Below are 20275 nucleotides of genomic sequence, written 5' to 3' on the forward strand. Positions count from 1 at the left end.
ACCGTTTCGATCCAATTCAATCCACCAGACGCTCCATACGAAGCCGGTCTCGTAACGAGCGATGATCGCTCCAATTTTCCCAACTCCCGCGGCGCCTAGCAGACAAAATGCTCGGTGGGAGGACGATTGACAAGAGCGGTTCGTCATTTTGATGTCAACAAAAACGTGGCCGCGCCCCGCGGCTGGCGTCGTCGGCGCGGAGTAGACCAATCACGCGCGCCGGTAACCGAACGAACGCGCCGAACTACCATCTCCGATCGCACCCATGGTTTTTAGGCCCCGTGTCTTTCTCGCAGCACATTCTGTTCCCGAGACATGCTGACCATGGAAGGGGGGGGGGGGGGGGGGGGGGGCAGCTTGAAAGTTGCGTTTCGGGTCTCTGAGTGTAAATGTAACCCAGCAACAGACACACTAAAGCAAATTAACCAATCACGGCGCCGGTCTTCATCGTCATCTTCGACGTGTCACGGAACAACACAGGAACGCGTCTGCTTCACTAAAACTGATGCAGAAGTTTCGTAGGCTTTGTTCTGATGCGCTTCAGCAACATGAGCTTATGGCAGTTCGTAGCCATGCAAGTTCAAATCTCGTGCCTATCTGCTCCGGCAAGCTTACTGGAGGCGCAAAGGCCCATTAGCAAGGCTGCACTTCCGGCTTCAAAAGCCTGACGTCAGGGCCTCTCCCTTTTGTTTATTTCCTACATGACCTACATGAAATGGGCAGCGTTTTTATCGCGCTCTCCTAACCCAAACACATGGTAGGCTACATCAGCGGGCTTATTAACGGAATGCCATGCGGCAAATCATCATCATCATCATCAGCCTGGTCACGCCTACTGCAGGGCAAAGGCCTCTCCCATACTTCTAGATCTAACCCGGTCATGTACTAATTGTGACCATGTCGTCCCTGCAAACTTCTTAATCTCATGCGCCCCCCTAACCTTCTGCCGCCCCCTGCTACGCTTCCCGTTCTTTGGAATCCAGTCCGTAACCCTTAATGACCATCGGTTATCTTCCCTCCTCATTAAATGTCCTGCCCATACCCATTTTTTTTCTTGATTTCAACTAAGATGTAATTAACTAGAGTTTCTTCCCTCACCCATTCTGCTCTTTTATTACCCCTAACGTTACACCTATCAATCTTCTGTCCATAGCTCGTTGTGTCGTCCTCAACTTAAGTAGAATCCTTTTCGTAAGCCTCCAGGTTTCTGCCCCGTATGTGAGTACTGGTAAGACACAACTGCTATACACTTTTCTTTTGAGATATAATGGCAACCTGTTGTTCATGATCTGAGAATGCCTGCCAAACGCACCCCAGCCCATTCTTATTCTTATGATTATTTCGGTCTGATGATCCGGATCCGCGGTCACTACCGGCCCGAAGTAGATGTATTCTCTTACGACTTCCAGTGTCTCGCTGCCTATTGTAAACTGCTGTTCTCTTCCGAGATTGTTAAATATTACTTTAGTTTACTGCAGATTAATTTTTAGACGCACTCTTCTGCTCTGCCTCTCCAGGTCAGTGAGCATTCATTACAATTGGTCCCCTGAGTTACTAATCAAGGCGATATCATCAGCGAATCGCAAGTTTCTAAGGTATTCTCCATTAAATCTTGTCCACTATTCTTCCCAATCCAGGTCTTTGAATACCTCCTGTAAACACGCTGTGAATAGCATTGAAGAGATCGTATCTCCCTACCTGACGCCATTCTTTATTGGAATTTTGTTGCTTTCTTTATGGAGGACTACGGTGCGCAAGTAGGGAATGACAGAGGCGGAAGCCTTGCAATAGGTGTAAGCCTTCGTCACTGGTAGCATAACTTACACACCTCCCTTTCAAGCCACGTGCCGCACCGAGACCGACCAGGTGGGCCAACTGATTCAAATTACCTGCGAGGCGGCGCTTGGCCTTGTAGTGAGAACTTGCACGGAGCACCTCCGCGAGCTAGGGCTGAAGAGCTGAAGAGCTCGGCACTCCCACGATCAACGCCTAGGGAGAGCACTTTAACGCAACGCCCCAGGGTTGTTGTCTATTAAGACGCCTGCATTACCACTTGGCGCCTCAACTCTGCGCGAACAAGACTTAACTGATACCACTCGCTCTGCGAATAAGGCTACATGTCAATAGCATTCCACGCAACATGCACCCGACATACAAAGTAAGACGAAGATAAGCAAAGGCGATAGCCGTGTAACAAAGGCAAGGCCACCCATACACGTATTTGGCGGACGCAAGTCTCCACCCGTGCACAAGAAAGACCCCCATTTTTGTGGCGGTCGTGACAAACAGGGCACGCACGGCCGCGGCGGCGTCCTTGCACACATCCTCGAGCGCAACGGCGCATGCCGCGGCCATCGCCCCAGCCGTAAGAGCCACCAAAGCAAATGGCCAATCGGCTCACGTACTGACGGACTCAGAGGATGAATGCTGATTATACATGGGGAAATTCTGCCGGTCAACATCGTGCGCATCCTGTCACCAATACTGACGCAAGCCCACGGGATCACCTGATGCCCTGCACATGCCAGAGTTGACGGCAACAAATGGGTGGACCGTGTGGCTCTACATATGACAAGTCGAGTTGCGGATCATTCCGCCCCGACTTGGATACTGGAGATCCAAAGTCTCGGCCGACGAACAAAGGTTCCTCCCCATTCCAACCTCAACAGGCTGAAAGGAAGAGACTGGCGCCGACTACAGGTGAACACCTTCCCTCTCTTGCCCAGGCTGCACAAGATGTTCCCCACCAGACACAACGACGAATTTCCTTAGTGTGAAGACACACCGACACTACAGCACATCACATAGGAATGCCCGAGGTGCCCGGCACACGCCGTCTCGCCGCTAATTATGGACTCTCTCGCTAACCAGTCGTGGGAGGCGCAACTCACAAAACTGGACTTGGGACGCCAGCTGGCGACCCCCGATCAGGCCTGGCGAGCCGCAGAAGCCACTGGGACCCTGGAACAGGGGCGGCACCTATAGACACAGCTCAGGTTTGTTATTCAATAAGGTTGTCCTTATTAATATTATTAATAAGGCCTTCTCCACAGTGGTGGCTGCAGGAAAGCGGGATGACAGCCACCGTCCGTTCTTGTATTCGAACCGCTGGAGACAATACGCACATGGCGAATATGCTTATAAGTAAAGCCACATATAGATGTGCTGATTAACGGTTTCTTTCTTCAATGGATTACTCAATGAAATAACAAGCGGAACCTAAATGATCTTGCTGCAACAAATATGTGCCATGAAATGCACGAATCCTTCAATATAGCAAATAGCGTTGTAGAAGTGTTCGACTATTCACCTACACTCTAAAACTTTTCACACCCTTATGGGTGTAATGCGGGTGTATTCATCTTTTCACCCTTGTAAACACCCTTGAAACACCCTTTTTTAACGAAAAAGGGTGTTCAACAAGAAAACACCCTTGGAACACCCCAGTTTTTCTATTTTACACCCTAATTATAAGGGAGTAAGTGAACAAGCTTACAGTATATGATGAATGAACATTGCCAGTTAAGGCGTTGATATTGGCTGTACATGAAACGCGCGCTACCTGCGCTTGAATCAGGTAGCTGGAATGATTAGATCGGGGCACCTAGGCAGCAGCGCACTGGCTCCGAACAGTGGTCAAAAATGAAGTTTCCCACGAATGTTGATATTGAACGGATGACACTAACGCGCAGACTTTGCATAGCCATATATCTGCAAAAGGCTTCATATGATCAATAGCAAAATATTTACAATGCTATCACTGAATACTTAAAGGTGTGCAACCAGTTAGATTGGGAATGGTTAGGAGTGAGGGCTAACGGTAAATAGCTCACCAACTTACGGTTCGTAGATGACATTGGCATACTCAGCAACACTGCAGACTATTTGCAACAAACGTTTGAGGAACATGTCGAAGAAAGTGTAAGTCTGACTGAGAGTTAGTATGCAGAAGAGAAAAGTAATGTTCCGCAGCGTGGCGAGAGAATGAATGTCATGGTCGGCAGTCAGCCTCTAGAACCTGCGCAGAAATACGTTTATTGAGCTTAATTACTCGCAGGGGCCTCTGATCAAGGAAATTAACAAAAATAAAACATTAGTTGGAGAGCTTACGGCAGGCATTACTAAATCATGACCAGGGAGCTTACTGCTAACCATTGCTTTCTACCGTTACTAACGTATGGGGCCGAAACTTGGAAGTTACCAAAGAAGTTTGGGAAGACGTTGAGGAACGCGCAACGAACGATGGAATGAAAATTATTAGGCATTATGATAATAGACTGGAAGACAGCGATGTGGATTAGAGAGCGAACGGGAATAGCTGATATACTGGTTGACATTATGAGGAAGAAGTCGTGCTGGGCAGACATTGCAATGCGTAAGGGAGAGAACTGCTGGTCTATTGGAGTTGCAAAATGGGTGCTAAGGGAAGGAAAGCACAGTCGAGGACGGCAGAGAATAATGTGGACGTGATGGAATCGGGAAACTTGAAAACACGTGGAACCAGTTAGCACAAGACAGGGGTATTGGAGATCGCTGGAGAAGCTTTCGTCCTGCGATGGATGTCAAAATAAGCTGCTGATGATGATGATGTGACGACATCCATGCTAGCTTCGCGGCATGTATTTCATGTTATGTCATGCATGCGTGTCATGCACGTTCTGATAGCTCGATTTCCGTCGATTGCGGGGGGGGGGCGCTAGTAGCGGCGTAGCCAAGTGGGGCACACCGGGCACATGTAACGCTCAATAAAAGTAAAATTTTTGCTGCTATGGCAATGGCCCCGCTCCTTCCCCCTCCACGGTCAATTGGGACCCCCCCCCCTCACACGAAAAAATTTTCTGGTTACGCCACTGTGGGCAGGGGGGTGTAAGATTGCTCTAGACCCCCCCCCCCCCCCACCCGCCTAACTTGTCAACGGAAACGGGGGACGGGAGGGCAGCTGCCGCCGGGCCGCAAACCTTAGGCAGCCCAATTAACGGCTGCATTTCCCTTTGGACGTGAATACTGCATTAATGCCATTACACTGTAGGATTCGTGGCGGTTCGAGGGCATGCGACAATAAAAAAAAACACATACAGCCATCAGAAAGTATTAGCTTGAGCAGATCTTTGGGAGCTGGGCAAGACTCTCACAAAAGAAAAAAAGCTTGGCACCCCTCTTACAGGTATTGTCAACTCTAGGTCCCACCTCTGACTGTACATTTCCGGTAAAAAAAAATCACCCATGAACTCCTCTCGGATTTGTCTAAGTGTGCGTAAGCATTGTGACTCTTCCTCATCTACACGCAGTCCATGTCGTTATCAATGTTATGAGACTTGATCCGACAAGTATAAGCGCCAGCGCTGCGGCGACACGGGCTGCTCTGGTCGGCAGCGCAAGCAAAGTACTGCAGGTGGCGGGGCCAGGCGCGCTGGTGACGTTCCGTTCGTTTTGAGCCGTTATCGCTCTTTAGCCCTCCTCATCCGCGACGAACCATTATCAACCGTTCTCCGGCGGCGGCTGCTTGTGGCACGGCCGCGCGAACCGTATCTTGAAAGCGAACTGCATTGTGGACAGAGTGTGGTGCCCACTGCTGAAAACTTCACGCGCTGCGTTCTCACCGTTTACTTCGCTTTGAAAACAGACGCGCGCACACCTATCTTGAAAGTGATCTGCGAAAAGCGCATAGTGCGGCATAAGCTGAAAGCTTCGTGAGCGCAGTGTTCTCGCCGCTTCGGTCGCGTTGAAGCCTTGAAGCGAGAGCTAGCACGAAGGTGAATTCACTCGCTGCTGCGGGTTCTATATTGAAAGATATCGTGCGGTACGGACTGACGGACGGATGGTTTTTCTTGTTGGGGAAATATAGAAATGCTTACGTTATAAAAAAAAAAATTGCAGGGTTCGCGAATTTCGCGATAAGAACCAACACCAACCTACTCCCCCACCCCCCGCTGAGCGATGCCGTCTTGGTCGCCCCCTCCCAACCCCAGGAAAAGGGACACTACCTTTCTATCTCAGTTGAAGAAAGGATGAAGCGTTAACAACGACAATAACGGCATTTTCTAACGAGTTGTCTTATGGCCTCTGAGATTTGCGCGCGAAGCTGGCGCGCGCGAACCTGAGAGGCCATAATTGGCCGCTTAATAGCATAAAAAGACAAAGATAATGCCAAACGACACAACTAAAAATTCAAACAAAGAACTGATCTTAGCTATACTGTTTGGGGAAAAGAAATAAAAAATTAGACAGCCGCAACACGCGCCACTAAAGCCACCACCGCCGGCATAACGCGGAACCAACTGTTGGCAACATTCATTCGCGCGTCATTGCTTCGTACGCGTCGTCTCCGCAACGAGAGCCGCCATCTTCTCGCGCCAAACGTTTTGCATGGTTTTGTTCTCTGCAATCCGCGCACACAGCTCATCGGTGGCTGCACGTCTGCTCGGCGTCGCAATGCGGCCTGCGTCATTTTCTGGTGCTCGCGCAATCGGTGTGAAACATGTCGCATGTGAAATGTTTGATAGAAGTGCCTCACGTCCAAGTCAAGCCGCCGTACGGGTGTATGGCTGTGCGCCCCGTTCTCGGAAGCGTCGACGGGTTTCCGGCATGCGGATTTCAGGTACGTGCAAATGCGTTTCGCCCCCCTATTGAGCTCCGGAGCAAAGCGTGCAATATTCCATGTGAAAGATGCAGTGCCTGTGATCATGGTGTGAATTTCGAGTGGCAAACGAGAACTTTGGCACTTAGAGCACACCGCGGCTGCTAAGTCAGCGTGTAAATTGTTTTACGTTACCGTAATATGTTGCTGTCAGTCTAATCTGCGGCTTGTGGATAGCTAGCCCATTGACGTTTGCTTGTGGCAGCGATACGTATATAAATGGAAGCGGTAATAATTTTCGAGAGCAGAGTTTTTTCGCTCGATGTTTGGTCGTGTTTATGGCATTATGAGAGAGAGAGAGAGAGAGAGATAATTTAATTGAAAGAAGGCAGAGAGGTCGGCCTGAGCTAAGGTGCTCTAGCCTGCTACTCTGCACAGGGGGAGGGGGAACGGGGACATAAAGATGTGGTGAGGGATGATGATGACATAGCAAGAGAGATGCGCAAAGGCGAAAGCAAGTTCAACACTCTGATGATAAACATTCACAAATGGCGTTATGAAAGCTAGAAAACTAAATGGCTTGATCGTGCTTAGTTCCAACTCTAAGGGGCGTAACGTTGGCGCTGTATATGTTTGTTTTCGGTGTCACGAGTACCACTTTCATGCTTTTGTTGCATGAGAGATAGCTGCTGCGTGCCGTCTGGGTAGAACACAATAAAAGCAATTTCCTCACTCATACGTATGCAATGTGAGGTAACAAAATTTCCAGCGTTTTATTCGGAGCGTAAATATCCAGTATAGTTTAGTAAGAAACTCAAATTCTGTGTTAGCTTAGTAGGCGTGAAACAAGTGAAACTCGCATTCCTTTTTGAATTGTTCGCCCAAACTGCACCGCCCCCAGATGCGTCATCGGGTAATTGACAGTAGCTTCGCTACGTGAGTTGTTTTATGCGCCTATATTGCCCGGTTAAGTATCCTGTTCATTTATGCTGACGCTCGTTCATCTTGATTTTAAGCGGTTACTATCCCCGAGTACCGGACGATGCCAAACTTGTGAGGTGTAGCAAACGCGGGAAATTCAAAGTGGCGTGGCTGCAAGGCCCTGTTTTTACGTTTCTTGCATTCAAAGCCAACAGACACAGTATCACTGATTTATTTTGCATTTCTGCTGTACTTGATCAATCTAATGTGACAACTGCATCTGCTCTTTAATGTTCTCCATTTACTGTGTATTCAGCTTGGCTGCCACCTTATCTTCAGAGGATGCCGCTGTGATAGCTCTTTCGTATAGCACATGCCTCTAGGCCCTTGTGTTTCAAGGGCTCCCGCGAGGCAGCAGTGCTCCAAGTAATTTTACCATCCTATATATTTTCTATTTTGCATCATTCTTCCACGATGGATTTTAATGTTACTAGTATTTGTCATTAGTCATCGCCATAATGTTATAGGACGTAGATTTTACGCACTTCACATCGACAATTTTTAGGCCAGTTTACAGCCAAGTCACATCTTCCATAATACATCGTCAACATTACCACTTGTCATGGCGCTCTTTGGACAAACCTGGCCCTTGCGCCATAAAACACCACACATCATCATCATCAGCTTGGCTGCCAGAAAATCCTTGAATTTCTTTCAGTATCCAAGTGACGAAATATTTCACTGACGGCCGTGTGTGAAACACGCAAGATGACAGAACTGATAGCAAAATGATGAGATATTTCTTTTATAGCGTTTGGACTCTACTTTTGGTGAGGATGTCGATCGACCTTGGGCCTGGCGACAGCACACCCGACATCGCCAAAGTGCAGCCTATCTGTTGAGTGCCCCCGAATGGACCATCAACATTGGAAAATGAAGCAGAGCCAGGTAGGGGCAATTTTTACTTTGGAACAGAATACTGACAGCTGCCTCTTTTTTTAAGAACTAAATAACATATTTACAAACCAATCCTTTCTCTTTGTGCAGCCTACATAGAATTGTTTTTTGCTTGTTATACAGACCTTCAGAAAGCAGTTCTGAACCCTTTTTGCATGCACAAATAAATAAAGAGGAGTGCACTTTCTGAAGAAATTGATGCACTGAAATGTGCGTTCGACACACAGTGAGATGCAAAATAACCAACAACTTTAAAGCGGTAAAAAAAATTTGAAACATGTTCTAACATCATAGCCCGCCTTGGCATACGAATCTAAATATAACAGCAACGGAGGTGCATGCAGAGAAGTGTTTGTAAATGTTTGCAAGATATGTACATTGTCTAAGAAATTGTTTTTATTTACTTGGAGCTTCTTGGTGCCATGGCAGTGCGGTAAAAGCTCAAAATGATGTCTCTGCTCCTAATAAAGCACTTTTAGATTTTAAAATTAAATTATGGGCTTTTACATCCCAAAACCTAAAGTTTTGGTAAGCTGGCTTCTTTAATGTACACCTGAATCTAAGTGCATAAGCGGTATTGCATTTTACCCTCATTGGAGGGCAGCTGCCATGGCCTAGATTGAAGCTGGGACCAGCATGACTGAGCAGCATGGCATAATAGTAAGTGGGCAGTTACACCAGGTCAAAATGAGAAATACTGCTTAGAACTACCAACTTCTTGGCTCACAAGCACTTTGCACTAAGTTAAAGGAGTATGTAGTACTGTCAGTGGCCGTTTATGTACCAATTTCTTTTTAACCTGACTCCATTATTAAAGTGCGAAGCTTCAATTAGTCAAAACCAGCCTAAATTACAGAACCAGCTCAAAACACGCACCATATGTAGCTGGATTTGGACATGAAAATGGAGTCAATTCATGTCGCCGAAAATGGCGGTGGCAGTCACACTATTTCATGCATTTTGCCTAAAACATAGTCAATAATAATTAATCAATTTCTAAAATATTCTTTTCAAAAAGTTTTTTTCAAGCATGAAAGGAGGAGCCAAATGGTGTTCAGGTGCACGAGCAGTTAGTTGCACGGCACTTCTTGCATGTGTTCACTGGCTTCTTTCTAGCTTGAAAGAAAAATTTGTTGCACCTATTGAGCAGTAGAAAGCTGGATTGGGAATTTTTCAGGATGCTCTACAATTTTCGCACTGACACTTTTGCTTTGAATATAATATTTGAGCAGTTAAGTAATCGTTACTAACTAATTAACTAATTAGAAGAAATATAAGAATTGGTTTCACTTCCTCAAAACGATGGCAAACGACATTGCCTTGGTGCTGTCCAGCTACGTGGCACTTGTACATATTTAAAGCTTGCACATGTCATATAGACCACCTGGTAATTACAAGGCATATATAGAAGTGGCTAAGTTGTGCGAGCCAGCCATATGTAGCAAATCATGAGAAACAGCCATGTTTCTTTCACTTAAGGGCATGATAAGATTTACATGCTCGACACCTTGCATCAGTGTGTTCTAGGCCTGTTCGTAGTTTAGCTGCTACATAAACAATATTTATGCACATGTAAGCTCATATGCATCTTTCAAGTATATTGACCCGTGTGTCCAAAATAAACCATCCTCGCGCTTCCTTCATTATGTATACATCTGTTGCTGTGCTAAATTTTTAACATGCAACTGCACAAATTTTCATCTAGTTTACATATTTCCTCGTTGTTTGGTGGCTTTATTTCTGAACAAGTTGTTTTCGTTAAACCCTGTTGCACACAGCAGTGCACAGCATTTCTGCCTAGAGTGGGAATTGTTTTTTTTTCAGATTGACATAAATACACCTTGCCTGGGCAATGTAAGGCATTCTACATAACACGGCCCTGCAATAATGTTTCATATTGCATTCCAGCATCATACAGAACTGTTTACTTACCAGATTAGAATATGTATAAGTGTTGGAAGTAACAGAACTGGAAGAAGCCAGCAGATAATGAGGCCAAGGAAAGCATAGAGGAACATGTTTTAAGTTCTTTATATGAAGTATAGAAACGATGAATTCTGGGTAAGTGAAAGTGGATTAAAAGATATCCACCTCTTGGTAGGGAACGGACCCATAACCTTCACATTACGCATGTGATATACTAACCACTGTGGTACTACGGCCGTGTTCGAGCGTCGACAATCTGAGGGGCCATTGTGGACGGTTGAATGCTGCCTCGGTGGCACAGTGGTTAGTGCATCGCATGCCTAATGCAAAGGCTGTAGGTTCGTTCTTCCCCCATGCCTGTTTTTTTTATCATTTTCATTTCCTTTTATCATTTCTACATTTAAATAGAAAATTACAAATAAGTTTCCACGTGCCTTCCCTGGCATCTTCCAGCTGTGATTCAGAAAAAATTTGACCCTCAGTATCCGTTCTTCTCGTTTGGAAGAACAGGAGCTTCATTTTAAAAATAATGAATTCACCTTGTTCAGCATCTCAATGTGGTCTCAAATCTTATCACAGCATGTGTATTACTAAGTGAAGTTTTTGTTAAGATGATATAGCATGGGATCTAATTAGTAGCCTTTGTGTACAGATATATGACTAGTCTGATAAATAGGAGGATTTTAAGAAGCACTTCTAACATGGTCTGAGCATGTGTTTAAAAAAACTAATCTAGCATGATTTCAGGCATAGCTGTTGCCCCTGAAAAATATTTGGATCATCTGCATTGGCATTGTTTTTAGAGAGCACCAATACTGTTTTGATAGAAGTAGCCTCGTGGAACATGAAGCATCGCTTCTTGCTTAGTCAAGGAAATATTATCTGCATATCTGACGTGCATGTGTCATATGCTCGAATGCTGTTTAAAGGCTGCTAATAAGAAAATTACTTCACTTGCCTTCCAGAGATTGCTTCAGTAGTCTATGCTACTCGATCATAAACAATTTACCAGAGTGAACTTTCATCACAGCTGGCTTTGCAATGTTTATGCAAAATACAATTGCCTACTAGACATGTGACTGCACTAAAACTTGGAATTAATGACCAGTAAGATTTATGGGACCAGCAAAACTTAGTTTATTACTCCAGAACAAAATGCGAGGCACTTGGATTATTTCTGCCATAGAGTATCTTACAGTAATGGATGGATGGATGGATGGATGAAAAACTTTATTAATCTTACAGTAATTACTAGAGGGAACTCTGACGCTGCAGTCGTACCACCATGGGAATGATGGGAAGCACATGGATTTGTCTGATATTCGTGCTTGTGAATTCAGACGTTCTTGTGGCTTCGTATATTATACGCTATATAAATCTTATTGTCGTAAATTTCAGCGCAGTCTATACTCTTCGAAGTGCAGAAGACGGCGCCAACACGCACAATTGCTATTAATTGCAACGATTGAGCTTGTCCAGGTAGCCAAATCGAAGGGCACCAAGCGTCTCAAGGCACTAGTATGCCCGCGATAAATTCATCAGGGCGTTGCACTCGCTTGTCGTTACATGCCTCCGTCGCTTAATGGTTTCAATATCAGACTTCTGCTCTAGAGTTCCTGTGTTTGAATCCTGTCTTCGGACGATTTTAATGTTTATTTATTTATTACACAGTATATTGTTGAAAATGACTAGAATACAAAGTCTCAAAGCCGTTTGAAGCCAAACAGACGAAGTTTAGGCAAATCCATGTACTTCCCATAATTTCCATGCTGGTACAGCCGTTCTTGTTTGATCTCCTGTGGACACTAACGTCAGGGTTCCCTCTAGTAATTATTGTATGAAACTGATTTCTGCGCCTCGCTCGTGCAGAAGCGGCACCACACCTGCTGCGTAAACATGCACTGCCTTTCGGCCGAGTGCAGGGAATGCTGTGAACTCGCCATGTACATAGCCTGCACTAAGTAAAACAAATCACAACGTGCAGTTGCTACCACGTTGAACTGGTGGAATGAGTAGTGAAATGCAGTACCTCCTGAACTAGTTCAGAAAGTGCAGGTTAATCAAGTGGAGATTATATAGCAACAGAAGTTGAGTGATTCTGCATTACATTCACGAAATATACTTCATGATACTTTTCAATTTATTTCCTCAGTTATTAAGAATCCCTTTTGCATTGTTGGACAAAACTACAGAATGCCAACATATTTTCCAGCATTCACTGGTAGCAAACATGTCAAAACATGTTCTAGTGTCTGGATTGCCGCTTTAGCTGTTAGCCCCCAAGTTAATTCCGGAAAATGTACCAAATGTTTTACGTACTCAATTTTTGGTGTCATTCTCTTTATAAAAATATATTACTTCATTGGTCTCTGGTTAGAAATAACACAAAAATAAGAGCTGCTCTTGAGGGCAGCTTTCCCTCAATGCCGACTGTAACTCATCTTTGACAACAAGAGCAGCATAACGTCGGGCAGAAAGAGTGCAACTAGTCATTGGCGATATTGGTACTACCTCCAGTCACTAGTACAGCTTGTGATCAATGGTTAAAGGTTGCGACTTTGTTGCTGCCCAATTTTAATTCTGCAGCTGTTACACTTGGGTGTAGCATGTGTACGTACGTGTGCATGCATTAAAATGACTTCACGCTAGAGCAAAGCAACTAGTGCAGAGAGGCATTAGTCATCTTTATATATTTGCTTTATAAAGATGCACTAACTTTATCTTTTGCAATATAGACTTGGCGCTCATTGGCCAAAGATGCCCTTGTGCTACTAAAACCTACCAATTAATTCGCTTTTTGCAGTAGCAGGTGCTTATTCCTTTTTCAGAATCGGTCTGTGAGTTCTAATTTGTTTTTCTTGACCTGTGCAATTCCCACTCACAGGACTGCATGTCATCTAAGGTGTTCCTTTTTCAATCAAGAATGTTGAGGTTGTGTTTGTGAAACTCGATTTCTTGCCTCAAACGAGCTTGTACAAACTGACCAAGCTGATAATTCTACCTGCTTATATAATAAATGTGTTGCGGTTATGAACCGTCATAATGAATGACACACAGTATAAAAATTTGATCTAATAAAACAATTTAATAAAAATTTTTGTTTGTCGCGTTCGTGTTCACTTCTCTACTCTCGTGTCCTGTCTGCATGCCTCACCTCTTTTTTGCATATTAAATATCGTATAAACTTAACCATGCTTTTTTACCACAATGCAGGGGGAAAAGGTACCGGTAACACTGCATTCAGTATGGTGGCCCAGACGTGTATGCAAGCAACCTCCTTCATGTGGACCAAGAACTACTCTGCAGTGTCTCACAGACTTCCATGCGAAGCCCTCAACATTCTCGTCTCAGTGGAATGGCTGCTCATCTATCTGCGTGTCCATCACCAAGATGGCCAGTTGTAAAGCTCCTGTACCCGTTTAAGACAGCTTAATGATTTTTTTTATTTAGTTTTCATGGTTGGCCGTAGAATCTTAACATTTTTGATGTTTCTAACGTTTTTACCTGGCCCAAAGTGGTGCAATAACTTTAAACCAGTGTAATGTATTTAAGTGATGCTCACTCTAATGCCTATCTGGTTTTGTTTGTGTTTAAGAAATTTGAATGTCTGATGAGGTAACAGCATTTAAACTTGTCATCGTGGCTCTTTTCAGTGAGCTGCTAGGAAATAAGATGCAAAACTTATCACACGCCAGTTGTAGCATTTTTGTTTTCAAGACTAAAGTATACATGTTTCAAAAGATGGAAAGTGGGGAAAAAAGCCTCAAGAACATAATCATCCTAGGATTGTCATGTCCTTACAACTATGCAATGACTAATGCCTCATACATCTTGGGAGCACATTGGTCGCAATGCCTACAGGTATACTTGATAAGTGAATAGCGTGCACTCAGATTTGCCACGCAGTTGATGGCTGATAGCTTTTGTTTGTCGTCTTCATGTTACTACTATGTATTCAATATTCATTTACAAGTGCTGCGGTTTTTTGCAGTCACACACACATTTATATATATATATATATATATATATATATATATATATATATATATATATATATATATATATATATATATATATATATATATATATATATATATTCTTCCTTTCAATAAAAATTTAGTTGAGAGTTAGCGCTCATCCTGTCTGCTTCTAGTCTGTGTCCGTGTCACTTCGCGCTGCAATCCAAGATCAGGTTACTGTACCAACTTGCCCAACTTTTTATCCTTGTGTTAAAGACACACTCAGACTTGTTCTTACTTATGTGACCGGTTATTTTTGTGCTTTATAATAAGATGCAGTGCTTTTCAAATGAAAACATGTGATAGTTCGTAGTGAGGTTATTTAAGAAAACTGTTCTACTTAAGATTTAATTGAGCAAGCCTGTGCCATTATTCGGTGCTTATGTCTTTGTATTGGTATGGTTTTACTCATCTTCCTTTTTACTTTTAAAATGTGCAAACATTATTATGTAACCATTTCTCTTGAATGAAATAAATACTTCTGATATTTCGTCACAAATTTTACAATGATTTTGTTCAATTAGGTAACCTTAGACTAGCTGATTGTTATTCTGGTAGCTTAACTTACAACGCCTGTAGAATAATCAATGCAAGCACATGGTGAAAAATACACTAAGTTATTGGGTATAAGCAGGTCACTGTCAGTAAATGGAGCATACGTATATTTCAGAAAATAGTGCATGCTTACATATTGAACAGCATGCACAGCTACACATGCTGTTTTGTTCGTAAATGCTGAAAGATTATTCGACGTGGAAGCACTTTGTTCTTGGGCTTTCAGTGCTACCTTTAAGTCATATATGTGAAGGTACTAGTAGAAGCATCCCGTGGAGATAAGTGACAACTTTGATGAATAGAGGTATAAAATATGTGCTTAAAACGGCAAAAAACTGCTTGACAGGCAAACGTATGCTTCTGTAGTACTGCACTTGTTACCGTCGCCAATACATGCATTGCTTGCGCTCTATTGCATTCAATATGAGCTACAGCAGCGAGCTGTGGTGTCTTTCCCTCCTGGTCGAGCTGGTGTTGCGAAAATTTTTGACCAAGAAAAGGAGGTTTTTATCATTTCTGAAATGCATGTAACTATGCTTTTGGCTGTGTGCTGTTTCCACGGAGTTATAAGTACTGGTGCACCAAGGTGCGGGAGATCCTGTGTCCTTAGTGCAGCGCGCATTGTTATTGCGCTCTGCATCCTGCCGGCAGTGTACTATCACTGCAGAGGAAGATTACGAAAGCATGGCGTGTGTGCCTTGCTGCAATGGCGAAACCTTAAATTGTTTTCCTGAAAGGGCCGCACGTTATGCTACCACATGACGGACCAGAAGCGCAATATGACGACGCCTCACAGATTCTGGCTCATACTGAACAAGGTAGTACCATAGCTAAGGCTAGGCAGCATTCACAACAGCTAGTCTGCCCATTAACTACATGGCTGTAGTGAACGCTAAAATACTTGCAGGGATAACACCCTTTTGGAAGGGTATTATCACATGCTACACCCATATTGAAAGGGTGGTTGTCTGTGTTACACCCCATATAGAAAGGGTGTTGTTTGCTTTACACCCATAGGTGAGGTGACGTCATATTAACACCCCTTCTTTTGTGGGGTGTTAATGTGCACCCTTTGCTTGGGGTGTAGCAATACACCCAAAAAGGGTGTCACCCATGGGACAAGCCATTTACACCCTTAAGGGTGTTAAAATTTTTAGAGTGTATATTGACAGCCATTGTCGGTGGTTCTTGCACAACTTTTATCCGCAACTTGCTCAACTTTATCCTCCGCACTCAAAGCAGTATTTACGGCGGCATCATCCAGTAGCACGTGGTCCCTGAAGCTCCGCGAATACATTCGTTAGACTAAATATAAATAAAAGATGACTTTGTGTGAGCAAATTATCTTCTTCGTGCGTAGAATATTTTCTGTTACTAATACGTATTTTAAGAGAATATACAGAAACCGAAGTAACTTTCATCGTTATAAAATACACAGCATGAAAAAAGGGCGCTTCCTCGTAGCTCTGAAAGCAATGACAGTTTTGAATCGCACTATCTGTTTAGGCTACCACATAATTATTTAAAGCGAAGATGCACAATATTGAAGTGATGCGTGGTGTTTGTCGGCGAGGCTTGGCAAAAGACAGCCAATATATCCCTGAATTATGAGCAACGAAGGAGTGCCCGGAAGTGGACCTCCGTTCTATGTGATCGAACGTTAAATATCTATATTATAGCGCCAGCGTTAACGGGATGGCAACACAGCCAAGAGGAATACCTAGCAAAACCGCTAAGACTTCTTTGATCCCTTCTCTGCATCGCCGTTCCATTTGCGCTACCTTTATAACAAACAAAAAACGCGCCCAGTTTTACTCCTAACTTCAACCTCTACATGAAACGTCTACATACAATGTCAGCTCATTCATACCTCTAAATCACGCTGACCGTTTTATGGAATGGAACATAATATTCGCCAGCTTTGATTTTCTGGATTTCGGACAACCAAGTCTTAGGCCACTGTTCGTGCCCACCCTGGAGGCTCAGGGATTATAAAGCCCGATTTTTTTTATTGACAAGGCAATGCCGCTGAGCGCATCATTCCCTTTCCCGCGTTATCAAACGAAATCACGACACAAAACTTGCATATACAATGCCGGCTTATGACTTCCTCTAAAGCACACATACTTTAATAGATATGCGCATGACACTCACGGGCTTTTTTTTTATGTTGCTAGGTGTAATATCATTGGTTACCTCCATTGTTTTGCCATTAGACCATTTGAGCTTATATGATTATGTACAGGTATGTGCCACTCAATATGCGTTCCTGACTACTATCCCCTGACTAGGTACCACTTATGGGCCCATTCTTGCACAATCACCCAGAGTATGCATGTGCACTCTGATACAAGGAACATAGACGCTTAAAATATGTTAATTTTCTTGTTTTCTTCAACATATCAGACCGCTGTCGTATTACCGTCGTCATTATTCCATCGTTGCCATGCCATGGTAATTGCTTCCTCCATTGTTTCGTCATTCTTTCGTCATCACGCCAGCGCCGTGATGTCGACAGCAGTCGACATCACGAGACATGATGTTGAATGCAATAGCGGTAGCGATTTCTGAAGCTTACTCAGACCTACAGCAGAAAGAGCAGCGCTGCGGGTCATCTTGAGGTATTTGGCGGCAACTGCAATGGTAACGATGGAAGGAGGTTTTGCAAGCTACCGCTACACCTTTCAGGAGCGCTTGCGATGTGCGAAAGTAAGGCTTTGCCATTTATCTAAGGCATGCCACTCCACCAGCACGCCCCTCTTCAAAGTTAACAACTAAAGCGTTGCAAACTGCAATATTTAAAACTAAGCACAATCTAAGCACAAAAGATATCTCTGCACGCAGTAGGCAGGCCAGCGAAGGCATGTGAGCAATGATATATTGAACCAATTTCTGAATACGACGAGACGCCATTTTTCTCAATGATTTGAAGCGTTCGCTTTCTCTCCACCGGCACCGACCAGCTGGCGCCACGCATCCATCTTTTTGCCCGTTCTCCTCGCGTATTGTTGAAGCTTCTCCTTTTCCTTCCACAGATCTCCTTCGCAACTGCCGCCGATGTACGGGACGAGGAAGCAGTAGCGCACATTCTATTCGCCCCGACATCGATCATGCCGCACCATGGCGATACCGATTGGACTCTCCCTATGCATGAATATTTGTTGCCAAGCTCGCGTTTGCATTATTATTTCGTGCCTCTCGAAAAGACATTGAACGCGCGCTCGGAAACAAAACTTCCGAGGGTATGTTTCGTTATGCTGCAGACTTATCTGCTTTCGCACAGGAACTGTAAGAAGCTCGGTTCCTAAGTGTAGAATAATAAAACTGCAGGCAATGACTAAGTTTTGGTACCATTGAAAAATTAGGACGAACAATAGCAAGCAGCGTCACGAAAGAGCAAAACATACAGGCTCTGTTATTGTTTTCGTCGTTTCGGTGAACAGAAGGTTTAGGAGGGCTAAACAGAGGCAGCAACGTTTGAAGTGTCTGCAAAAAAAATTAAATATACATACTTTTGGGAGATACTTTTTTTTTCCTATTTTCTTCCGACACTGCTTGACAGACTTGATCGCAGCTTGAACAGAATCTGATGCGTTTTGCAGCAATGATAATAATGACAAAAGCGGGATACACAACACAAGACAAAAGGCATACGTGTATATGGTCGTTCTAACCAACACCTTTGGTATGGGAGCCTTCTATGAAATAACCGAACAGCAACTACCAGGCGAAGAAAAATATTGTTTGAATCCTATTGCAACGAATTTATGTCCCTCTCCCCTTTGGTTTACATCGTTCATACATTCTTTTTTTATAGCGTTGAATCTTGTATCTTTGTTGCCCTGAGTATTTGTGCATAACTAACACCAGGAAAGCGCTTTGACAACCACAATATTCACCACTGACGACGGTAAGCAAGGACGTCATTATCATCATCATCAGCAGCAGCAGCAGCAGCAGCATCACCATCACCTTTGTTACGCCCACTGCAGGGCAAAGGCCTCCCCCATACTTCAACTACCCCGGTCATGTATTAATTGTGGCAATGTTGTCCCTGGAAACTTCTTAATCTCATCCGCCCACCTAACTTTCTGCCGCCCTCTGCTACGCTTCCCTTCCCTTGGAATATATTCCGTAATTCTTAATGACCATCGGTTATCTTCCCTCCTCATTACGTGTCCTGCCCATGCCCATTTCCTTTTCTCGATTTCAACTAAGATATCATTAACTCGCGTTTGTTCCTTCACCCAATCTGCTCTTTTCTTATCCCTTAACGTTACACCCATCATTCTTCTTTCCGTAGCTCTTTGCGTCGTCCTCAATTTAAGTAGAATCCTTTTCGTAAGCCTCCAGGTTTCTGCAGAAACCTGGAAGCAAGGACAATGAAAAATTAAATAGCTTCATTGGAAAAGGGGCACAGGAGTGTCACTTTAATCTTGCATACTTGAAAGCCCGTGGAGCCCGCGACGAAGGCCTAAACGACTTTAGGTCGGCATGAAAAAGCGAACAAAGGAATGAAAGTTATGTAGGAAGCGAAGCGAGCCCTTCAATTATATCTTGTTTTTAGCAGCATTTCTTTTTCTTTTTGCCCGTTCAAGCATATACGCAAGTATGAATTATCGCGCACTTCTTTTCTTAAAAATGTATACTGCAGAAGCTAATGTCTGTAATGTACACTGCGTGAGCACAATAAGTGATGCAGCTTGCATTCTTAAGCGGTAATTTACATTTTTGGCGCTCCAGTTACCGTGTTTGAATGGGCCCAATATAGTGATGATCAATGGCAAAGCTTTCCATCCTTGAACGTCGTTACTATCTTCAACAGCCCGTAACTTCTTGCACAAAAATCATTAGACATGGCAGAACTGTGTAACCTGCCGCGTAACAATTTACTGGCACTCGTGCAGGCGAGCATATTTTGACAACAATGACGATGTTAGGGCGCGTGTGATTTCGATGACGGTTACAATTAGTTTGAGAACCAAGATATTTGACTCCCTATTTCATTTACTGAGAGCCAGTATTCTCTGGAATGCTGCAGTTTTAGGTCATATTCAAGAGACTACGCGGTCTGTCCTACTGCCGCCCTAAATTTTCACCAGTCTGGTTTGATAATGTCTCTTTCGCGATAGCTGAGCCAGAAACAACGCACAATTGATAGTGTTTTATCGCTCTATGGCAGATTCACAATTTAAGGCAATGAATGAACAGAAATTTTACTTAGTCGCTATGGTACTAGCGTGAATGTAGCTTAAATTACGTTTCTTCCGTTTCTCCGTTTTCGTAACCATAAAAAGAATGATCATACTTTGATTGCATT

General features: G+C 43.9%; 1 protein-coding gene across 16 annotated transcripts in view; it reads right to left on the minus strand.

Annotated features, from left to right (window-relative positions):
• Positions 1-20275, minus strand: part of LOC135909142 (roundabout homolog 2-like) — a 402696-nt gene that overhangs the window by 291082 nt on the left and 91339 nt on the right. The window contains exon 1 of one of the 16 annotated variants that reach the window (XM_070536956.1): positions 2892-2937. The exons of 13 other annotated variants lie outside the window; for them this stretch is intronic. The gene's annotated coding sequence lies outside the window, so the exon portion shown is untranslated. Of the gene's footprint in view, positions 1-2891; positions 2938-20275 lie in introns of those variants that run through there. 2 more of the 16 variants (XM_065440969.2, XM_070536952.1) reach the window with 2 other exon arrangements.

The sequence above is a fragment of the Dermacentor albipictus genome, chromosome 4 (genome assembly GCF_038994185.2).
Source record: "Dermacentor albipictus isolate Rhodes 1998 colony chromosome 4, USDA_Dalb.pri_finalv2, whole genome shotgun sequence".
Classification (NCBI taxonomy): domain Eukaryota; kingdom Metazoa; phylum Arthropoda; class Arachnida; order Ixodida; family Ixodidae; genus Dermacentor; species Dermacentor albipictus.